The following is a 24,298-nucleotide window of genomic DNA, read 5'->3' on the forward strand; positions in this document are numbered from 1 at the left end:
CAGGCCAGCATTTTCATAAATCTCTTGGAGGGGGTGTGGGGGAAGAAGTAAAGAAAGAAAATATATAGAACAGAATGTTTAACCTACTGACCTCATGAACAATTTCAGCTGAAATGCCAAGAATGAGTTACAGGGATCGTATTACAGCAGCATTCTCCAGAGCCTGTGTGTGAGCATAATGCCCAAAATGTCTGACTCAGCCTCTCATCACTTTTAAAACACCTTTCCTTGAATAAATAGAAGTTAATCATGGAGATAACATGGGGAAAGGCCATCATTTCAAAAAATAAAATTAAAAAAATGAGCAAACAAACAAAAAAAACGACAAAGAAAACTAAATGAAAGCAAACCCCCACAACAAAACAACAAAAGCAAAACAAACACACTAAAGCTTCATGGGCTCATGAAGTTCTCACCCAATATTTTTGTTACAGAGAAATAAGCTTGGTTTTAAGGAAAAAAATGTGGTCTGCTTTTGCAGAAACTTACAAGAAGTACTTGTTTGCAGAAGTACATAGAGCAGGATCAAAGTATTAAATAAGTTATGCTCTGCAAGCACTGAGGCAGAAGAACGGGAGAGCTTGGAAAGAACTACATTCCATTCTGTTCTTTTCAACAAGGCCTGCTGATATTTGTGTTTGTGGCAATGGATTTGTGGAGCTCAGCAAAAATATTTAAATTTATAAATCTGGGTTTTGTTTCCTCAGGAACACTTCCTCTCTCCCCCAGAGGTGGATAACAGTAAACACTAAACTCATTGCTTTGATGCTGTGTAGTCTGGCCATGTCTTGGGCTAAGTTTCTAAGTGAGAAAGGGATTTGACTCTGACTCTCATGAAGACACTACAAATATGTCTGCATTCCAAACTTGCAAACAAAGTCCTTACGATTTAGCAGTCTAAGTGCAAATATAATTAAAGCCAACTTGGCAGGACATATCTGCTCAACCCTTTCTTTGTACTAGTGAATTACTCAGAGGGTTCTAAAGCCACCGTTGCTTCAGAGTTACTCAGTTTGTTGCTGCCAGGGTCACCATGCTGTAAACCAAATATGAGATGTCAAATGGAGGTCTGTGCATAATGATCTCATTTTAAAACAAGACAGGCTGTCCAAGTGCAATGGCAAACTGAGAATGCTGGCTCGTTCTGAAAAAAATAGACTAATAATCTACTAAATAAAGGCTTAGCCTAAACCTGAGGAACTCCTCATACACCAGAGTTCATCAGGTTTAGGCTAAGCCTTTATTTAGTAGGTTATTAGTGTATATTTTCCAGAATAAAACAGAGCAATTTTGCAATAAAACGTTAATTATTGGCAAACTAAGTTTTCATTTTGGCATAGGGATTTAGGGGCACTAAAAACTGATGTAAAAATGCAGGAATAATGAGAGAAACTATTTATAATGGAGTGCATTGATCCAATTGTTTTCCTGCCTTAAAATGTATAAGCTCATAAACATCTAATTTCAGAGTCCCAGCAGGTATCTGACCTAGAATAGCAGATCTCTAGCATAAATAAAAGTCTTGTTGTAGCTCTTCACTCAAACTAGTAAAAGACAAACAGATGATTTGTAAACTCCTGCACTTGCAAAACTGACTAAATCAATAAAAACAACTCAAGCTACACAGTAAATAGGCAGAACTTCAATTGATTTACTGAGTTGCATTTTGAGAGTTCCTGTAATTTACCTTCCAGCACTCTGGCACTAAGGGACAGGATTTGATGACATTACTTTCTATTGCAAAATCCATCATGCTACTCAATGTTTAAACCAAACCATGTGCTGTTACTAAGGACTAAATAAGATACTCATCACCAAAAACCAGATTTGTGTTCCCACACAAATCCTGGAGCACGAAGAGCAATTCAGGAGTCAACAACAAATATGAGAAATAACTACCCAAAAAGGAGGCACCTGGGCAGCGCAACAGGTAAGAAATTGTTTCTCATTGGGGGATATAAAGCACTGAAAAGGTTCTAAAATATTTTAATGGTCTGCCCAGGAGTCACTATCCCTGGAGATGTTTAAACACCACGTGGACCTGGCACTTAGGGACATAGTTTAGTATTAACACTTCAGTGCTGGGTCTAGGGTTGGACTGGATGATCTTGAAAGTCTCTTCCAACCAAATATATTCTGTGATTCTGTAATTTCTACGTTCCTCTCAAAGCAAAGAAAGTGATGAAGCAGTGAAAGAGGGACACGATAGTTTGAACAAGAACATTCCCACCTGAACTACTTCAGATAGCAAGTAGTTTCATTCATGTATTCACAGAACAGCTTGGATTGGAAGACACTTTTAAAGTTTATCTGGTCCAACCCTTTTGCAGTCACCAGGGACATCTGCAACAAGAGCAAGCTGCTGAGAGCCCCATCCAACCTGACCTGGAACAGTTTCAGGGATAGGGCATCCACCACTGCTCTGGACAACCTATGCCAGTGTCTTACCTCCCCCATTCTAAAAAAATGTCTTCCTTAGAGCTCATCTAAATCTCACACATAATCCTCAGGACAGATGATTTTTTAACTTGGATCAATCCACCTAATTGAAAAATTGAAGTGTTCCTTTTCTCTGAACTTCCTAAACGCAAAGATCCATCTCTCTTCCCAAACATGAAAACACAAACCCTGATTTTATAAAAGACAATGATTCAGGAGAATTCTCAAAACCTTGGCCACTTTTAAAATACAACCTATCATGTTATACTCCTCCTATAGTCTGTCTTCCCATCTCTCTTCCTCCTTTTCCCTGTTCTGCTTTCCTATTATGTTGGTGGGAAGTACCTAAGGGTTAGATTGTCTCTTCATAATCTGCCTGCTGGGAGTCACAAAAGACTTCCTGACCTAACTCCTATCTATATACTAATTAGCTTTAGATCCCTTATTGCTCCTAAAAGGGCACTGAGGCTCTTGCAGCAGCCAGGATAAGGAGAGGGCTCAAGCACATACAATACAGTTAAAAACAGAGCTACTTACATATGGAAAAAACCCAAAACCTACTCTTTTCAGGCCCTAGAATTTTAGGAATTGCTTTTAAGTAGTACAGGTATGACATTTTTGGTCAGGAAAAAAATATTTTCTGAAGGGTGGGTTTCTTCAAAGGTTGTATTCTTCACAGCAGCAATCATCACAAAGTGCTGTTCTCCACAACATCACAGTGCACGGGACTCACAGAGGAATAAGAGAAGTCTATCTGACAAAACATTGACTCTTCACAGAAAAACAAAAACGTACCTCATAAACCAAGATTTATTATTAGTCTGCCAGTGTACTTAACTTTATATACAGAGTCAAGGCATATCAAAAGTTAAGTATGTGAATGGTGTTTGAAGGAGCACGGATGACCTATGTATGCAAATATCATTTTGGTTTGTACTGTACTGTTACTTGAACCTACCTTTTCCTTGATATTTACAGGAGAATTAATTTCAGCCATCTCTCTTCAGGTGAGAATATTGTCTGTGAAAGGAGAGAAAAAAAGAAGAGATTGATTTGAAGATTTTTAACCCCAACCTGTCAAAGCTATCCTATACAGACTAAATACATGTGCTTACCTATAAGCATTAAGGAAACATGAAAACACTTACAATATCCTGCACGGCAGTGTACAATCTTGCCCAAAGGCAAACAATCCAAATTTTATTCTTCACTCAGATTAGTTCTGCAAACATATTTTTTAAATGCCTTATAGTTATGAATCTGGATAGAAAGAGTATTGTGCTTCTCCCAGCTACCTCTCTTGGACCCTATTCATCATTACTTGATACCTCTAAGGCTTTAAAGGGCATGACAGCTTAGACGAACTCGGCAGCTCCTGTTTTCTCATTCATCAGCAACCCCAATTTTTGTCAGAAAATTTGTCAGAAGATCTTGTCTTAAAAAGCAGTGAAATGTGCTAGGAGGGTGACAACAGTTGTGGGGCTGGTTGCTTGGTTTGTCTTTCAAAATGAATTCAGAGGATTTAGCCACACAGCTCCTATTGAAACCAGCAGGATCTGTATAGTTAAATCTCCAAGTCTGCTCCAAAAAACCTGGGCACATGAATGGAATTTGCATGTGATTAAGAAACCCTGCAGCATGCTTTCTATTTCCAGTTCTGTGGCTAGGTAAGTGCAAGACACTGTACCACACAACAGAGTTCACACAGAGATAGGTATCCAGCTGCTTTATCCTGCTTCCATCAGAACCTTAGACCTCAGCAAGGAACAGGCCTGAATCTTCACATTTTAAAATTAACTCACAAAAAACAATTACAGCAAAAACAGCCAAATAGAATGAAAGCATGGTCTGGTCACCAAATTCAACTCTGTTGCACAGCAATAAGAAGGTAAAGATGCACATAAATAAGAAAGAAATCTTTGTTCTTTCCAAGTTGAAACATCTCCTCCTTTTCCCTATTTGAACCCTTTGCTTTACGGTCTGATAGAACAGTTCCCACAATTCTTCTACATTTCTTTTAATGAACTTAAAGCAATCCCCCCCTTAGACTCCTGCTTTGAAACACAGCACTTCAGGGGAGTTACAACTCCAGAAATTAAGTATTTCTATTACACTATCCACAAGTAGCTACTAAATCTTCTTGTAAATTTGCATATTCCTCCACAGGGGAGATGGGAGAGTTGGGACTCTTCAGCCTGGAGAAGAGAATGTTCCAGAGAGACCTTAGAGCTGCATTTCAGTATCTGAAGGAGACCTATAGGAAGGCTGGAGAAGGACTGTTTGGAAGGGCTTGTGGTGACAGGATAAGGATCAATGGTTCGAAACTGGAGCATGGTGGATTTAGGTTAGACATTTGGAAGAAATTCTTTACAGTGAGTGGTAAAATACTGGAACAGGCTGCCCAGGGATGTGGTTGAGGCCCCATGCCTGGAGACATTGAAGATCAGACTTGATGTGTCCCTGGGCAGCCTGTTCTAGTGGGAAATGTCCCTGCTGACTGTGGTGGTGTTGGACAAAATGACCTTTGAGGGTCCCTTCAAACCAGATGCAGTATGTGAATTTTCTAATTAAAGGGATGAGATTCAGGAAAGCACACTTTCAAAAATAATGTGGTTTTGTTTGTGGTAAATGGGGAAGAGATGATGAAAATAAGGAATGAAATCTTGAGTTGTGGTCTGATGAAGAATAGACATGGAATTATGGAGACCTTCAAAACTGAGGTGCCAGAAGAAAAAAGTAATCCTTTAAAAAAAAAAAAGCAAACAAAACCCAAAAACCAACCAAAAAAAAAAAAACAACCCTATGTTTGCTATCAGTAAGGTTCTTCTTGCCATCTCTACTTTGCTATACCATGGACAGATATTCTCTATTAAAACTCACAGGCCTTCTATCTGTCTACAGCCAGTGGCTCAACCACATCACCAAGACACTTAGCTGGAGTCTCACTCTATCTATTAGGACTGGGCCACTCTGAACGCCTTCCTGTCTGCCAGTATCTCAGATCAGAAGATTTCTCTCCCTGTCCTTCCTTAAATCAAGGATGAAGAGATCAAATGAAGTCTTTTGTCAATCCCACCCCATGTCTAAAAGCACAGTTCAAAATGTCTGGACAGAACTGGCAGAAAGATTATACAGAGGGATAAGCTCAGGGCAACTCCATTTCCACTATTTAGTGTTGCTCCAACAACTGAAAGGGAAGTGTTAAAAAAACACTATTGCAGTTTTTAGTCCCTGCATAGTATTTTTTACAGGTACTTCTCATCTTTTGCTGCCATCTATTCCTCAAACTAAAATGAGCATAGAACATAAGGTATACACCATCAAATTTTCCATTCCATTAAACTCTCTTATAGCATCATAGAATTGTCAGGACTGGAAGGGACCTCAAGTATGGGCAGGGACACCTCACATTAGATCAGGTTGCCCAGAGCCACATCCAGTCTGGGCACTTCCAGGGATCAGGCTTCCACCACCTCCCTGGGCAACCTGTTCCAGTGTCTCACCACCCTCATGGTGAAGAACTTCCTCCTAACATCCAATCTGAATCTACCCACTTCAAGTTTTGCTCTCTTCCTCCTAGTCCTATCACTACGTGACACCCTAAAAAGTCCCTCCCCAGCTTCTTTGTAGGCCCCTTTAAGATACTGGAAGGCCACAATAAGGTCTCCTCTCCAGACTGAATAGCCCCAACTCTCTCAGCCTGTCTCCATGCTGTCTCTTACAACACTTAGCCTCACTTACTCTTTGTAGCAATGCTCTGACTCAGTTTAAACTGTTGGTTTTAACTCAGTTTAACATATCAAAACTCCACACAACACCTTGCCAGATTGGACTTGCCTCATCTTTGCTGCATGCTCCAGGTATTGTCATGATTATAGTGTTCCACTGATGAATGTGATGCTGATTCAGCAGCTGCAGACTGCTTCAAGAAAACTTGGCAAGCCACAGAAAACATACCCTTGGTTTCTCTTTTTCTTTTTTCCCTTTTGAAGATCAAGAACCATGAGGTTCCCAGCTCTTACAAATAGACTTGATCCTCTACACTTCAGACTCTTTATTAATATGCATATTGCAGCTGTCAAAATGAAGATGCTAGAACTGAGTTGGAGCTATTTTTCATTCACCTTCTCCAAGGACAGATAATTGAAATACCCTGCATAAAACACTTACTCATTTACATAACACAGTCCAGCACTGCTTGTTACATAAAATACAAAGGATGCATAAAAAAGAAAATGTCAGCATTGCACTAATTTATAAAAATATCTTTTGTAGCTGCACTCAGTTAATAGCTGATCAGTTTAGTTTTCCCCATTGCAGCACAAACTGATTTATTGAATTAACTGCTATTTTCCCTCTGATATTTTCATCTTGTATTGAACAATTACTTCACTTCTAATCCCATAACAAACGACACAAATTTTATGAATGAATAATTTGAGCTGCTGCATTCTCATCCTGAATTCTTCGGAGAAGCTTCTTTCTGCCTGAGTTATGGAGCATTGTAGTATGACCCTCAACTGAGCAACTGAAGTTCACAATTTTGTCACCCAAATATGTTAATGAAGCAGATCAGTGCTAGAATGTGTAATTTTTATTTTTTATGTTAATTAAGGATCATTTGCTCACTCCCAAACAGTTCAGTCTAAACCCCAAGCTCCAAAAAGTCACCATGTAAGGTACTGGTAGAAAACAAGCAATAACAATTTTAGAGCCTACTTGAAGAAATAAGATGTAAATGTTAAGTATCTAAGCAGGTTGTGGCAGCCTGCACTATGTTTTCATCTTCTGCACTCCTACAGTATTAAATCTCACTTTCAAATGTGATTCTTATCTATCCATATGTATCATACTACATGGTCTTTCTTATCTGCAGACTTCCACATGTGCTAGGTAAAGACAAACCAGCAGAAATCAGACACATGTGGCCTCCATTCCACATCTGACTTTGACTTTCATTATAAAAGAGATGCTACTACAGAATTGCATATGAAGGCTGGGATGAACACACCTTTTATGATGCAGCTTTAAGTTAACATTATTGTATTAGAAAGTGTGCTGGTTTGACACCAGCCAGAACATCTCTTGCCCCGAAAGGGACAAAAGAATGACACATGCAAACGGATTGGAGAGTGATGGAAAAAGTTTAAATGGAAAAACGAATTGGTGAAGCTACAGAAAACTATAAACTACAAAGCATAGTGGAAAAGAACATCCTAAAGCATACAGAACCCCCTCACAGAATTCCCAAAAGCTTCCCAGTCCTCCCTTCCTCTCACCTGAGGGTCTACCCAATCCCTCAGGGCTCTTCTTTCCCCCCCCCTCCTACTGCTAGGCAAGTCTCAGGCTGGCCAGGTCTGAGACTGCCCCCCCTCCATTCTCCTCCTGTCATTAGGCCTAGACAGGCCTAAGAGGCCTTGAGGATACTCCCCCGGCATTACCCGATAAGAGAGGACATCTCCCGTGGGAGCAGAGGGAAGAAAGAGGAAGAGAATGACTCTGCAGATGGCCTTATAGGGTGCAGGACTTATGGGTAGAAATACGTCGTTTCCTGTGTCCACCCCTGTGGGTGGGCACCCGGGACACCAGAGGTGTATCTCATGTAGCAGTGGCAGGGGACATCCAGCCTAAACTGCCACAGAAAGACTGACAAAACTGTAAGAGTGTGATTCCAAAGTTCAAGTATTTAAGAAACAAGTTGTTCTGGTTTTCAGTCAGATTTTACTTAGATGGCAGAAGTAAAAATTACCTCACTGGATAAAACGCAAAATAGTAGTGGGCATAAGAGGGACAAGGAGCTGCTGGAGGGCCATGAAGATGATCAGAGTACTGGAGCACCTCCCTTATGGGGACAGGCTGAGGGAGTTGGGGCTGTTCAGCCTGGATAAAAGAAAGCTGTAGGGAGATACTAGAGCAGCCTTCCAGTATTTGAAAGGGGCCTACAAGAAAGCTGAGGAGGGACTGTTTACAAAGGCTTGTAGTGACAGGACAAGAGAGAATGGATTGAAGCTTGAGGAGGGCAGATTTAGACTGGAGATTAGGAAGAAATTCTTCTCCAGTGAGGGTGGTAAGACACCAAAGAGGTTGCCCAGGGAGGCCCTCAAGCAACCTGGTCTAAGTAGGTGTCCCTGCCCATGGCAGGGGGGTTGGAACTAGATGATCTTTAAGGTCCCTTCCAACCCAAACCATTCTCTCTATGAATCTATATGATAGTTACAATAATTAGCATCCTTAGTTGTGCACAGAGCCCTGCCACTGTAGTTGCAAAACTACTACGGATAGCATGAGAATTAGACACTTGCCTTTGCCATCTGGAGATCAGCAATGGCTACAGTTCTTTGTTTGCTGAAGTCTAGTGTCTAAATAATTTTAAAATACATGCATAAACATAATCAGTGCCAAAGGCATCTAGAACATAGCAAGTGTCTGCCCTTTTAGCCTTCCATGTCATTATCAACAACACCTAGTAAAAGCAAGGTAAAGTGCAATTAACACAGAACTGCTATTTTCCCAGTGCTGCTTTATACCTTTCCAAAGGCTGCAGCCAGAAATGGTGCACGCCATCCCTTTTGTGTTTCCTGGTCTTTGGAAGTCTGACAATAGCCACTTCAGGCTAGTTAAGTGCCACTGGGTAAGTCTGATGATATCTGAGGCCTTCAGTATCCTTTTCAGTATTCTTTGGTCCTGCTCTGGCACATGGGTTGGACTAGAGGATCTTTCATATGTACAGGAGTGCAAACACATTCCAGAATACTCCCCATCTGCAGAGCCCAGGCCCACAAATCTCCCCTGGTCAAGCTCATTTCAACCACAGAAAGTCGCTGTTGCCTCTACACGCTCCCTTCTGCTTTCAGTCTAATGCAGGCTGACTCCCTGATGGTCACCACACTGCCTGAAATCTACTGGCTGCAGAGCCAAAAACAGGATGCAGGAAATAAAATGTCTCACTGATTCCACATGTAGGTCTGGATTCCTGCAGAAAAGAGGCTTCTGCTCCCCTCATTGTTTATCACTTCCTCCTTGAGGATCTGTGAAAACAGTGACATTACAATCTGAGAAAGAAGCAGATGTCTCAGAGACCTACAGCCTCGCAGTCTCCTTGCTTGAAAATAAACAGGTGAAGTTTGGTAATTGTGTAGTGGAGCATCAGGAACTCACATTATTTAATACTAAAAAAAAAATTCCACAGCTGTGAGACCATCGGACCTATGTACTATAAAGAGAAAAAGGATCAGAGTGGGACATGAGAGGAAGAACAGTCCTGTTACTGCTTCTGCACCTGGGTCAGTATCCTTTGAAGCCTGTTGCTTATCCTTCTCAGATTTCTGCCAAGGGCATAAATGGTTCTAAGCAGATACCACAGTGATGCTATGATGTCCAGTGTCATAAGATAGTTAGGGACCAGTAAGTTCCACGCCTCATTGTGATATAGCACATTGCTCTTGGATCTTGCTGCCTTTGGTCAGGCATTGGAACAGGCTGCCCAGGGAAGTGGTAGAGACACTGGCCCTGGAAATGCTAAAAAAAGCCAAAAAACATGGAGATGTGGCACTTCAGGACATGGTTTAGTGGCCATGGTGGTGTTAGGTCAAAGGTTGGACTCAATCTCTGAAGTGTTTTCCAGCTGAAACAATTCTGTGATTCTGTGGTTGCACTCTCTTCCTCCTAAGCAGAGACAGCAGGGTCAGTAAAACCCAGGGAGAGTGTGTGCTTCCCTCCTGCCAGCTAGCTCACTTCCCTCTTCCAATCCCAGGGCATGAGCAAAGCCCCAGGCCACCACACATGTGGGCTCCATGTGACAACTGCCATCAGGGTTACCATCCTAGAGATACACAAGTGTAAGAATCTGCTAATTTTTATAGCATGTACCTTCTGTTGAGAAGGATCCAAATGTATTTCCATGATTAACATAACCCGGCATCTAAACAATGCAGATTAAAAAACAAACAAACAAAAAAAAAAAATCAAGAAAGTATAGATTTTGGTACCTTCAGAATCAGCCCTTCCACAGCAAATACCGTTCAAAGCTCAAATACAGTGTAAGCAGCATTACACTGCAGTGGAATAAATCAAAGTGATTCTTATAGTCTCCAGCTCACAAAGACAGAAAATTCAGATGAACAGCCAAACACAGACAGCTGCAAATTTGACACCTGCACTTGCAATAATGACAAAAATGGTACTGATTTTTTTCTTGCACTCCTGAGTAATTCCTTTCAAGAATTTTAGCCTAAGGTTCAAGAACACCAAACATTAGAAGCTTTTCTTTTTACTAAAGCTTCAGACTGAATTCTAAAGCCATCTTTTGCAACCTCCTAGTGTTTTCCCATCATAAAATGTAGTCCCTGCTCTTACTGTATGTGGAACAAAACAATGAGGAACTCTGCCATACGTGACACCTGTCAAAAGGCAACACTGACAAAAGGCCAGCTCTGCATTAATTACAACCAATTACTGTAATGAAGAATTGGGTCATGGAAGGGCACACACGAGTCCAGTGTAGAGCCACCTATCCCTGTCACAACAGGTGGGTACGAGCACAAAGTAGATACTCTGTAACTGCTGATTGTATCTACTGAACTACAACAATATACTACAGCACTGAAATGTGATCAGCCAGGAAGTCTCCAAAACATTATTAAGTTCAGAATAGGAGATTACAATTCATTAAAATGAAGAGTCCTGTCCTGTAAATTAATTCAAACAATATGAAACAGCTTAAAAGGAAGTGACTGGACTAACTCATTCTAAAAGCCCAGTGACAAGGAAAACATCCCTAGCTTACAGATGCTGAAGATTCAGTGTCTGTTACAAACCAGCCTCCTTCTACACTACAAGTGTGCTTTAAGCCCTTGGCTATCCTTAAGAGCAGAGGGGAATTTCTCTAAATATTTTTCATCTTCCCCTCAAACCCATTTATTAGCTCCCTAGAATCATCACTCTGACTCAGCAGTAACTGAAGATGCCCAGCATTTCTGAGTTTACTACATATACCTCACTAGCAGATCTGAGTCCAATTCAAATTAGCTGGATTCAGCTATGTGGCCAGTAAAACGGCCCTCTCTGCTATGCATGAGGGAGAGGTTGGGGAATCTGGAAGGAAAATTTCAGACTGAGAACACTTGCTTTCCATAGCAATGCTTGCCAAAATAAACATTACCATCTTGCTGTTCCTCAAGTGCTTGAAAGAACCTTGCTAAACATAGTGATAAAGAGCAATGAAATAGTAAAACACTACCCACTTGAATTTTGCATTTGCCTGAACCTCCTGCAAAACAGAAACAGAAAGTTAAAAACCTAGTTTGTAAAAACTGAAAGCATCTTCCAAGTCATTCTTGTCAGCAGTTTGAGTTATTAAAAGTCATTTACATTGGCTCCTATTTCACCTCAAAACTGCATGCAAGAGACAGTGTCAGCTAATTTGCTTCTGTAATTGCCTAAATGTGGACTGCTAGAGGAGTGTGGCATGGAAATGCTAACAGCAAAATACGTAGTATAGTAGTACACCTAGCAGTACACCTTGCCTCAACCACAGTGGTTTCTCTAAATAGTAAAAGCAGCAGAAGAAAAGTGACTATCAGGAAATGTTCCAATTTACAGTGCTTTAGATGTTAAGAAACAAAATTCTCACAATCAAATTTCTACCAGCAGACTGGTACAGTGTAACTGTGCATAATGAATTCTCATGACCTTGAGTTCAAAGTCCTGGAAATATTCACATTCCAGCCTTCTTTTATTAAGAGTTCCAACACTACATCAGTTTTCTTTCTCACTCACACGTAACTGAAGAGACAGTTTACCGTTGCTAGATGTATGCAGCTGATACAAGCCACACAGGTTAGAGCAACTCCTTTGAATTCAGTGTGGACATGAACCAGGTCCCACAGGGCAGGAGAGCAGGGCTCTATAGCAGAAACCCCAGGCTGCAGACATAAAGGAGCCTCTGGCCAGTGGCATTTTGGACAGGGTCATCAGAGCTGCTCTGGCTGACCACACAGGGAAGGACTACACTCATGATCACCAAATGGTCATGGAGTTGGAAAGGATGTCTACAGATGGAGTCCAAACCCCCTGCCGAAGCAGGATCACCTAGGGCAGAGTGCACAGGATCGCATCCAGTTGGATTTTGAAAGTCTCCAGAGGAGACTCCACAACCTCTCTGGGTAGCTTGCTCCAGGGCTCTGTCACCCTTTCCATAAAGAAGTGTCTCCTCATGTTGAGGTAAACAAGTGTTCCAGCTTGTACACATTTTTCCTTGTCCTTTTACTGGGCACAATCAAAATAAGGCTGGCACTCTCATCCTGACACCCATCCCTCATATTTGTAGATGTTGATAAGATCCCCTCTCAGCCTTCTCTTCTCTAGACTAAACAGCCTCAGTTCCCTCAGTCTTTCCTCATAGGAGAGATATTCAAGTTCCCCAGTCATCCTCATAGATCTCTGTTGGACTCTCTCCAGTAGATCCCTGTCTCTTTTGCACTGAGGAGCCCAAAACTGGACACAGTATTCCAGATGTGGTCTCACCAGAGTAGAGTTGGCAAGTTTATGGTGAGCTTAAGGAAGGGAAGAACTATACCAGAGCTCTGAAAGAGATCCCTGAAGTGCTTTTGATTACAACTGATAAAGCCAGATACTCAACTGGAGGCAAGACGGACCTCAAGAAGCATTAATGCATCTAGGCCTCAGGTGACTAATGTATGTTCAAAGCATCTGTAAGCATACTTTGAGTCAGGAAGCTTATGCAAATGCTTGAAGGCAAAGATTTGATTTAAATTTGCCAGAGAAATTGGAACCTTCTGAAACTGAACACTGACATTGAAATGCAGCCATTTGTTTTCTGGGGCCAAGTCACTGCACACAGGTCTTGGAAAAGATGCAAGTTCTTCCTTGAATAGCATTTTAAATTCCTTTTTACTAAATTATTTTCTCAGCCTGGAGAAGAGAAGGCTCTGGGGAGACCTAATAGCAACCTTCCAGTTACCTGAAGGGATCCTACAAGAAGGCTGCAGAGGGATTGTTTCCAAAGGCCTGCAGTGATTGGATGAGGGGCAATGGTTTGAAATTAGAGCAGATTTAAATTGGATGTGTTAGGAACAAGTTCTTCACCATCAGGGTGGTGAAACTGCAACAGGTTGCTCAGGGAGAGGTGAGACCCCATGCCTGGAGATATTCAAGATCAGGCTCAACAAGACTCTGAGCAACCTGATCTAGTGAAGGATGTCCCTGCTGGCTGCAGGGGGGTTGGACCTCTGGAGGTCCCTTCTAACCCAAACCATTCTATGATTCATTCTATATATGTGTGTGTGTACAGAAAATGCACATACACAAATCCTCTAAGAAATGCCTACATGCAATAGACAGACACTGCCCCAGCACTACTCCTGTGCTAACAGTACCCAGTGTCACACACTGCAGGGACAGCAATACCACCAACATTCTGGCATGCTCAGTTTTACAACTGCTAGCTTCCCTTCCTCCCCCCATTTTCCTACCTTCCAGGAAAACATTGTTTTTCCCTCTTACAAAAAGGTATTCTTGGAAACAACAGCAGCAGCATATCAATAAGTTAATCTATAATTACTTATTGTTTGTACAGTCCTTCAACCTAATTGCTGTTCCACATTAAAATAAATGCTCATTACAGTATTTACTGTACTTTGAACTGCACTTTCAGAAAAAAACAAAACAAAATTAAAAACCCACCAAAATACAAACAAAAAAACCCCCAAAGAAACCAATTACTGTTTTCAGTTGAAACTGTTACTAGTAGTGACAGACTTGGTAGAATAGGCAAAATGGCCAGACTTGATGATCTTGGAGGTCCTTTCCAGCCTGGATAATTCTACGACACTCAGGTACATCAAAATTAATTATGGAAATTCAGTCAATCAGTACAAACTGTGTACTACCAAACACATGCAAAGGCACCTTACCAGTCTCCCCACCCATACCCACCCCAATAGTGAGGAGAAAATGCCAGAAAACTTTTCTGTTTCTGAATGTCAAGAGCATTTGAAGTGCTGCCTGATATGCATGAACTGGCACCCTTGTTTAGCCAAGCACATAAGGAACTTTAAAAAACAAACAAAAGCACAAACCCCCCCACATTTTTTAACTTGGCAAGGGCAATCCAGACAAAGAAAGCTGTTTGACTAGCCAAGGAAATAAACACAGCAAACGGAGTGGTTTTATCAGCAGAGTAAGAAGAAAGTAGTTTGCTCATCTCCTGAGGAACATTGTGAAGAACATATATGTATGCTTTGTTTTGAAGATACTTTCCTAGGAGACAGCTAAGATCCCTGCAAACAAGCATTTAACATCACTTTATAACATACCCCCTGCTCCACTCAACCTTGTGTTCAGAAGTATCAAGTGAAGCTCTCATTTCCAGTTACCAGCAATGCCCTACCTGTTGAGACTGCCAGCATGCTCAAGGATGCCATACCCACCACTCCTGGCCAAATGTGGGATAGCAGCAGGTGCCTGGTAAGTGGCAGGCTTTGTACAGGAACTTCAAAACAGTCCTAACTGCTAAATTGCTCTTCCCACTGCTCTTAATTAGCAACATGACAATAGCACTCAAAACCTCTACATATTGCATGTAGGCACTATCAAAGAAACCAGGCCAGTTAACAGAATTACCACACTTAAGCAAATCAAATTCTCCGTTTCTCAACTTACTATAACCATCCTGTAAACAGTAAGAACTGGCAGACAAACTGGGCTGGCCAGGAAATTTTCAACAGGGGTTTTGTTGGGGTGGGTGGAGTTACTTCATAACTGAAACATTTCTAAACATCTGCTGAAAAAGGCTTCTCCAAAAACCTAATGGAATTTTCTGTGAGCCAGTTATTCTCCAGCAGAGAGCCCAAATTACAGCAAACCTCAGGAGAAGCAAAGTTCAGCCTATTAAATCAGGAAGTTACTGCGGGTGTGCAGTCACAGAAGAGCTGACCACAGCATCAAGTAAGACTTCTTATCAGTCATGCCCTTCCTTCACTCTCTGAGAACCACCCCAAGTAAGGGCAAAGGTGATTACTAACAACAAAACTTTAAGTATCTGCCTATATTTTCACAAAGCCATGCACAAAGTTATTGTTTTCATTCACAGAAAGCAGCTCTGGCAGTCATTCAGATTTCTAACTGCAGACTGAACACAGAGTTAAACTGCCACAAAGTTCTATCTCATTTAGCCACACACCAAAGCATTGAAGGGCTGGTTCTGCAGGCAGCAGGTGTGAGCTGCCAGCAGATCCTGTGCTTAACAGAGCTCTGTCACTAGAATCCACAGAACCAACAACCTTGGCTGAATAATTGCTCAACATTTGGATTTTTCTCTCATGAATGAGAAAAAAAGACCCACTCTAAGAAGCAATTTACACAGGGTAAGATTCAGCTCCATAGAGTTCATAGATTCACAAAATGGTTTGGGTTGGAAGGTACCTTGAATATCATTTAGTTCCCAGCAATACTGACATGGGTAGAAATGTTCCAAAAGCTGAACTTCATCCATCATTATCTTTCCAGAGGTTCTGCTCATTAATTGAGACTACAAAGTCTAGCCACCTTGCTCACAAGCAGAGCACAGCAAACAGGATGATTTGGCTCTTTTTAAAATGCCTCAACTGTGCAGTTGGAGGAAAAATAGAACTCTTTCACCACTTTATTCCCACATACTCCATGCTTTTGGACAGGGCACAAATTTCTGCCTTGGTCCTCCACCCTAGCAGAACACCATCCTATTGCCTCAGAGAAGGTGATCACTACTCTGCTGCTGAGGAAAAAGCTACCCACAATTTTTCCCATCTACTTTGAGTGCTTGCTCCACAGAGACAACAAAAATCCAGCCAGCGGTAAAGACAAGCTCCTTGCACTGTGGACCTGTACAGTGTAAACCATTTCAGAACATACTGGAGAGAGGCAGCTCTGTCCTCCTTTTTTGTTACTGTGTTCACTTTTCCCTGTTCTTCACAGAATGATAGGGCTTAAGAAGGACCTCTGGAGATCATCTAGCCTAACTCCCCTGCCAGAGCAGGTTGCATAGGACAGTGCCCAGGCAGGTTTTGAATGATTCCAGAGACAAAGACTCCACCACCTCTCTGGGCAGCCTGTTTCAGTGCTCTACCACCCTCAACGTAAAGAAGTTCCTCCTCATGTTTAGATGGAAGTTCTTGTGCTCAGGTTTGTGCCTGTTAACTCTTGTCTTGTCACTAGGCACCACTGAAAACAGACTAGCCCCATCCTGACACCCACCCTTTAAGTATTTATAAGCATTGATCAGATTTCCCCCTCCCCTTTAGTCTTCCCTTCTCCAAGATGGAAAGCCCCAAGTGCCTCAGCATTTCTTCATAAAAGAGATTTCTAGCCCCCTAATCGTCTTTGTAGCCCTTTGCTGTACCCTCTCCCTGCCCTTCTTGACCTGAGGATCCCAGAACTGGACACAATACTCCAGATGAGGCCTCACCAGGGCAGAGTAGAGTGGGAGGAGAACCTTCCTCCACCTCCTGGCCACACTGTTCTTCATGTACCTCAGGATGCCGTTGGTCTCCTTGGCCACAAGGGCACATTTCTGGCTCACGGTCAGCCTGTTGTCCACCAGCACTCCCAGGCCTTTTTCCAGAGAGCTGCTTTCCAGCAGGTTAGCCCCTAACTTGGTGGTACTGATGCAGGAGGTTATTCCTCCTCTATGCTTGCTCTTGATGCATTACATGAGGTCACTCTGCTCAGCTCTTCAGCCTATCTAGGTCATGCTGGATGGCAGCACAGATTGATGGTGTGTCAGACACCCATCCCCATTTTGTGTCATCGGCAAACTTATTGAGGGTCCTCTCTGTCCCTTCATCCAGATCATTGATGAACATATTGAACAGGACTGGACTCAGTACTGACCCCAGGGGAGCACCACTTGTTATGGACTTTCAGCTAGACGATGTGCCAGTGGCCACAACCCTGAGGGGCTCTGTGCTTCAGACTGTTTTCAATCCACCTCTCTACCCATCTAACCCACACTTCCTAAGCTTCCCTGTGAGGATGCTGTGAAAAGCATTCAAGGAAATCTTCATTCAAAACAGTTTTTCAGTGTTGCAAAGCCATGAGAAATTGCCTGACGCCTGTTTATGAAGTAACTGAAGTTCCAGTTTCACTGTGCTTACTGCATGACCCACCTAGAATTGGATAGCACTGACTCACAAATCCACTATGAGCTTTGAAGATGGCCATCTCAAACTCTTACAGTCAGACTGGTCATGCTGCTATACATTCTCCAAAACCTCTGTGATGCTTTTCATCACCACAAACAAACGTTTACCCACCTTAACAGAAGTGGAACAACGAAGGGCCAACAGTAAGAGAACAGTCCAAACATCCTAAAAGCAAAGAATCTCTTCAAGAACTCAAGATTCTCCTTTAACCTCAATGATTTCCTCAGAAGATTCTGTGAAAGCTCAACCTGCTTTCAGCTTCAGGCTTTGATATTGATCAAAGTAATCAGCAAAATCTAATCTGAATTATTTCTTGAGCTCTTTGCATCACAGCTGACAGTTACTTTTGTTGACAGCAGCACAATCAAGAACAAAGGGTTGTAGGGAAGAACAGGGACACTGACAGTAAAGTATCTCACTGTTTTTTTGTTCAAGCATGAACTAAAGTTTGGTTCCTACTTCAGATCTTTTTTGGTTTTCAATAGCCTAAGATAACCACATAGTTCTGATTCTTAACATTTTAAATTTTAAAGCATTTTAGCTGTACAGACTAAGGATAAATTATGATAAATGCAGAAATTCCATCTCAGAAGACTTGCAGAGTGGATTGTTTTCAAGCATAAATGTACATATGTATACAGACAGTAACAAGATGCACCCATAGAGAATTATGGGACCAGCCACTTCTGAGATAATTTGCCCAGTGTCAACATCTGACCTTCCTTCACAACTGCTCTTGCAGGAAAGTCAGCTTGAACACACTGCCCCTATTCAGAAAAACACTTATGTATTACTGAATCTGTGAAACTTAAATGTTTTCAGACATTTTCAGAGAAAAATGAACTTCAGCACATACTTGGGGGCCTTTCTGAAGCATTTCAGAAGTGCCCATGACACTAACGAAAACATCACATTGGCATGTGCAAGAAAATGTTTTTAAATCAAGTTCTTCTGATAATTCTTTTCGTACGACATTACAAAGCAAGAAAGCAAATCAAGTCAGACTGGGGTGGAGCTAGCATTCTTCACAGCAGCCCAGATGGTGCTGTTTTGGATGTGTGGCTGCCATAGTGCTGATAACACAACAATGTTTCGGCTACTGCTGAGCCCTGCTTACACCCTGCCAAGGCCTTCTCTCTTTCCCACTACACCCCCACAGCCAGAAGGCCCCATGAGGGTGGGCGAGAGGCTGGCAGGGGACACAGGTAAGACAGCTGGCCCAGACTGGCCAGAGGGATGGTCCAGACCTGTTTAGACACTGGCTGGCTATTGGTCTTCCTGTGGGGGGCGGTGTACAATCTCCTTTGCTTTACTTGTTTTAACCCTCTCTCTTTCCTTCACCTACTAAATTATATTTTAATCAAAACTCAAGAATTCTCGGGATTTTGCTTTTCCTATTTTCTCCCCTTGTCACACTGTAGAGAGCTGGTGAAGGAGTTATCAAGCAGCTGTGTGGATGCTTGGCTGCTGGCCAGGCACAGCAAGTCATACAGAAAGCCTGTTCCAGATTGGTGCACAATTCCCTTCGCAGATGCTCTGATGTAGAACTTGCCCCAATATTCAGTGTCCACAGTATTCTAGTATTTCTGTGGATATTAGTATGGCACTTCACATCCAAATACCTGAGCTGAGTATAATCCTCAGCACAGCTCTACTGTCTTGGGAAGCATTTATTATTATCATTTTACTGATGGGAGAGAAGTGAAGAGAGAGACTACAGGAAGAGATTTTCACAGCTGATTAGAACTTTTGGCCTTATTTCCAGGAAGAACTTATACGCACTAGCCATCTTTTAATAGCAACCTAACAGTTTCTTGGAGCTGAATTAACAGCCCTTTACAAACCTGAGGGCTTTACTGACCTCCCTACTACTGCACCTCCAAGCACATGATCTGGTTCACAAATCTGGACCTTCATTAACAAGCCAGCAACAATTTCCTTATTCTTAGAGCCAGTTATTCTGATGTGGAAAACCAACTAAGTACACCTGAAGAACTACTATTTATTTACTGAATTCACTGAATGTTAGCACGGCTCTTCGGAGAAATCCTTGTGCTGTGTAACATTACTGACAAGGGTGGAGATGCTTTCAAGATATCTTGCTCTCTAGGCAAGCCATCTGTTTGAGAGCTCAAGGCCTGGTCAGGAACTGACCTGATGATTCACTCAGTTGTAGTAAATAGACCTCATAGCCAGACAAGTAATATTTCATCATGTACTTGGCCACGCTTGGGATCAGCAGATGTGCAAGAATCACTTTGGGCACCCACATCTTTTTTTTTATTCTTTCCTCTGAAACACAGCTCACTGCTATTGACTACAGTGTGCTAAACTGTTAACTAGCAGATTCCATTCATCCACTCCCTGCAAAATTTCAAAGCTACAAGCTTTGGAATTTTGCCATGCAGCACTCTGTGTGGAAGGAAGGGGAGAAAGGCAGAATTAAATCCTTAAGAAACAGTGTAACTGCCCTCATCAAAAACCAGAGTGCCTGCAGTGAGTAACAGCTGCTATTATGTCCTGCTCCTCCTGACTGATTATTACAATGTCTGGGCATTTCATGAATCTCAATACCCAATCTATTACTATCCTGACAGCCATGCTCATGTGCAGGAATAATGTTCTCTCATTTTACAAATGTAAAATTGAGGAATGAAGTGACTCACTGAAGATTTCTCAGGAAATCCAGATGTCCTAAGCTGCCTGTTAACTGGAGAATCTTAAACGTACTTGAAAAGACAGTCATCCCCATTAGAATTAGACAAAACAATGAGGTCATTAGCCCACTTGGTAGACTCAGGCTTGTACCAGACCTAGCTTATTATGCTTTTGTAACATGCTGGACATGGAGAAACTGCCTACTTTCATACACAACAGCAAAAAGAATTGTTTGATATGTTAAACCTAATATTTTCTTTGAAACAAGTGACAAAAAAAAATTGGGTTCAGACCACCTCTAAACTGAGACAGTGATCCCATTTCTCAGTTTTGTAATCTATAGGTTTACCTCATTTCTTTTTTTATTATTATCCTGAAGCTGCCCTTTCCCACCACTCTCTGAACATCACCTTGAACTACACTTAGCGTGAGACAATTTCAAAATAACAATTCAGCAGATCTTTCTGTTGCAAATGATACATCTTTACAGCAGTTCAAACAAAAACATGAGAAGCAGTAGGACAGTGCTAGTGTGAGCTGAAGCAGTAGGACAGTGCTAGTGTGAGCTGATCAACTTTAGGATCCAGAGAAAGATGATAAAGGAAAAAATGTTTCTGGTGTGGTGAAAGATAGACTCTACAGACAAAACAAGAACCAAAGCAGCTTCTAAGATCTGTAAGAAGGCTGCACTGCTATGGTGAAGGAAGCTCCCAAAGCTCTTGCCTTCTTGTTCTCACACTTGATAGACCTATAAATAAAGCACCTTCCTGCTTCTTATTTATCACACAGAGGTGCAATGTGACAGCAGGCACAATTAGCCACTAATCTGCATTCTTGGCAGAAGTCAAAGCTACAAAGTTAAGAATTTCTAAAGCACCATTTTACTAGCTGTTGCATTTGTATTTTTTTCCCCCCTGGGATCACTGTGGCATGTGGCTCTACAATCAGCTTTAGCAGGACAGCTCAAGAAGCCTGTCATATGAAGTGCAGGTTGAAAGTGTGAGTTACCAGTTTCTGAACGTTGGAAAGACTGACATAAAAGTGACCTTACCGCTGTGAATAGCTCCAGTTTCTGTTCTGATCTTTCTGTCTTCTCCAATACTGTGTCTCCTGCAAAACTGGCTGGAAGTTAAAAAGAAAGCAATAAGTTAATTTACTTGATTTAGTTTACTGCTTTCTTCTTACAGGAGATACTTGTGAAATAACATCCCCCACCCCCTTAATGTTCTGGTCAACACGTGGGCGTGCTGATAGATGCCCTTAGCAGTTTTTACAGGCTTATCTTCACTGCCATGCAAGCACAGGCAATTACCTAAGCCTTGTTCTTAACCACATTCCTGACCACGTACAATTCTCCCAGCTGAAACAAACTTGTTTTTACGACTAACACATTTTAAACTCAAACCAGCCAGCACGCATTGGGATGTGCAGAAAGATAAAGCACAGTGAGGCAAACTGCTCTGTCCATTAATGCAAGAGGGCTCTAGGTAGAAGTTCCAATAACTCACCAGTTACAAATCAAATCCCTGTGAGCAGCACCAGTGCAGTTTCAGTGTGGTCATTTGCCAATAATCAACATTATTCTCTCAAGAACATTAACTCAGCTAAAACAAAGGCAAGCCCAGAGAGTGAAACCAGTGCTTTACCCACAGTACAAGGCCTTTGCTGATTTACATGCAAATTTCTGAGGATTCTCCCCAAAATTAGAGACACACAACAACAAGGACAGCTGAATGCCTGTTCGTGTCCATACACAGATGAATGAGAACCTGATTTCCTCATTTCATTGAGCAACCGAAAAGTTTTGTACTCTCTTCCGCAGCTCTAAGCAAAAGGCAGCCATCAACTGGTCTACAATTTAACCATGCATGCCAGACAGTAATTATTTCTTCCTAGTTACTACTTCAGTGAGTTGCACACTGGTACTTGTTTGCTTTGAACTAAGCTTTGTTCAGCAGTCCCACAGCTAACTCAAGGAGTAAGACATCATTTCTGATCATACTGACTGCCAAAATCAGCTCTTATTGCATGTGAAACAGCCAGGTGTTCCCTGAAGTGCTTCACCTAGCAAAAGCTCCCACAACAAAAGCTCTCATAGATTAGGTCCTGAGGTGCACTGCAGTCTGAACACACATTCTGCACAGCTTGGTGAGTCACAGTTATGTTCAAAATCAAAGGAATGAATGGAGGAATTTAAAATGTGATGCTTCAGTGAAGAAATACAAGAACTCACACATGTCATAGTGTTAAAGAGCACTTCTGGGTGTTGGGCGTAACAGGCACAGAACCATGAGATCAACAGAGGGGCTGGAAACCTGGGAAGGGAAGCATACTCTCACTTCCATACCTTTGGCCAGAATACCCTAACCAAGAGTTCAAGAAAGGGCTACTGTGGCCCTGCCAGCACTTTGTTCTTCAGGGTGAACAAGGGCAAGACTTGGCTCTTTATTCCCTCTAAAGGGACACACAGGAGGGCTGAGAATAAAACCAACACTGTGCCCCCTTTTTGTCCAGTCAGCACATGAACTGAGACCAAGACAGCACCATTCCTAACAGTTAAGGCACTTCTTACACCAAGATGTGGACACTTAACTCTTTCCAGTAATGTCCCCAGTCTGCAGGTGGCACTTTCAGGGTTTAAACAGGAGGGGGGGAATCAAATCATGGACATTAGTGTATTAAGCCACCTTACTTCGGGTAGGGTGATTCTATTTTTTGCTGCACAACACAGCACCTGCTAAACCCCAGTTCTGGTCTTCTTCAAATAGGGAGAGATTCCTCTTTAATTTCAGCAGCAAATTAAAATCTGAAAAACATCAAATGGGAACAGTTCTTACACGGTATCTCTTCATAATTTGATTACCATCCTACCTCACCATTTATCCTTACTCACTGTTCCATGGCATATTATCAAAAAACTTCCAACGTATTTATGCAGGAAAAAACTCAAGGGAGGAGAAATGAAATCAAGAGTAAGGGCATAACACTTATATGGAAATTCATTTGACTTATGTATTATCAGGGAAAATACTCTTGCTTATTGTCTGCAAATATTTAAGGACCTTTCATCATGATCGGAAATTACAATTCTTAAATTTATTTTGATTGTCAAACAAAAAAGACCTTGAATTAGGAAAGCATGGTGTGACTCCGTAGAAAAGAATATAGACTGTCAAAACAGTGTCCCATATCCATCTGTGGCAAACCTATAGCTGATGAAGGCCATGTGCATGGAGACAACATGAAACAGCCAAATTTAAGCAGAAGCCACAAGATCCTGCCTACAGTAGCCTGCACACAAGCATAGAGATCTGGCAAGGCTGAATACCCACTCGGAATACTGAGTCCAGTTCTGGTGTCCCCATTATAAGAAGGGCACAGAGCTGTTGAACCAAGTCCAGAGCAGGGCCACAAAGATGATCCAAGGGCTGGAGTACCTCTGTTATGGGGATAGGCTGAGGGAGCTGGGGTTGTTCAGCCTGGAAAAGAGAGGACGCAGGGGGACCTTCTAGCTGCCTTCCAATACCTGAAGGGAACATGCAGGAAGGCTGTAGAGGGACTTTTTGTAAGGGTGTCTAGAGACAGGACAGGGGGAATGGTTTGAAGCTGAGAGAGAGTAGGTTTAGACTGGATCTCAGAAAGGAGTTCTTCACTATGAGGGTGGTGAGACTTTGGAATAGGTTGCCCAAAGTGGTTGTAGATGTCCCCTCCCTTGGGACATTCAAGGTCAGATTAGATGAGGCCTTGAGCACCCCTGCCCATGACACAGAGGTTGGAACAGATGATCTCTGAAGACCCTTACAACCTGAGCCATTCTATGATTCTACTCACAAGCTCAACAAAATACTACCATAAGGAAGAGTGGAAGACTTCAGTCCTGCTAGCTTGCAGGGTCCAAATGCTCTCTTTGAGCTATAAATGTCTCTACCTGTCACTTTTACATTTAATGTTAAGAATAGTTTGTTTGGGTTTTGCTTTCTGGGGAGGGATTTTATTTTTCC

This window comes from Indicator indicator, chromosome 5 (assembly GCF_027791375.1).
Source record: "Indicator indicator isolate 239-I01 chromosome 5, UM_Iind_1.1, whole genome shotgun sequence".
Taxonomy (NCBI): Eukaryota; Metazoa; Chordata; class Aves; order Piciformes; family Indicatoridae; genus Indicator; species Indicator indicator.